This window comes from Solanum tuberosum, unplaced genomic scaffold (assembly GCF_000226075.1).
Source record: "Solanum tuberosum cultivar DM 1-3 516 R44 unplaced genomic scaffold, SolTub_3.0 scf00098, whole genome shotgun sequence".
Taxonomy (NCBI): domain Eukaryota; kingdom Viridiplantae; phylum Streptophyta; class Magnoliopsida; order Solanales; family Solanaceae; genus Solanum; species Solanum tuberosum.
Window position 1 is genome coordinate 572497 of NW_006239026.1, and position 1009 is coordinate 573505.

Below are 1009 nucleotides of genomic sequence, written 5' to 3' on the forward strand. Positions count from 1 at the left end.
ATCTATTTATATATATATATATATATATATAATTCTGTTTTTCTGGTTTTTCGATTTTCATTTTTCTAAATCCAAAACCAAACAAAGTAAATTATAAATCCAAAATCAAACCAGAAATCCAAAAAACCAATTCAAATTTAAATTCAGTTTGATTTTTCGGTTTAATCCAAATAGTGCACATCCCTTGCCCGATACATAAGATTAGATATTCCTAACAATGAATGAGAGAAAAGCAATGAGTGATTCTGAATTAAAATAAATAACTGTTTTGATGGAACCTTCTTCTTTATAGTAAATTATATTTAAAAAATACGACGTAGATACACGACTCAAACACATTAATAAGCTCAGCACCATAAACTAGTCAATCCAAACCAAAAATCAAACAAAATAAGGACAATACAAAAAAAGTATAATAACAATTTTTTTTTCTTTTTTTGCGTCATTACAAACATTTTTTTCTTTCAATAAATTATATTTTACGAATCTTTTTTGTAAGAATATAGACTTCACAAATGTGGCTACAAAATAATGAATTATTTAAAAAAATAAAAAAATCTAGAGGAGACTTGTGAATTCTATTCCACAATTGCGGCTATATAATTATTTATATTTAATAAAGGAAAAGGGAAGACTTTGTCTCATTAATTAATTGAATTAAATGTGTTGAGGTCCAGTCTCTTCATTATACTGATTGGAAGATATCCAGCCAATGCCAGTTTTCCTTGCTAGTTGGAAAATAACAGCCAAAAATGAAATAAAATAAATAAATAAATAATAAATAATAAATAATAAATAATAATTAATAATATGCTCTTTTTTTATTAGTAAAAATGGTCTTCATATCATAAAAATTAGAGGCAAAACTAAAAATTCAACACATATTTGATTGAATATAGTAATTTTCATTTAAACATTGTATTTGTGCAAATATGCTTTTTTTTCTTGGTAAAAGTTATCTTCAGAGCTAGGAGTCTGAATACGTATTAGGTCAAGAATGATAATTTTT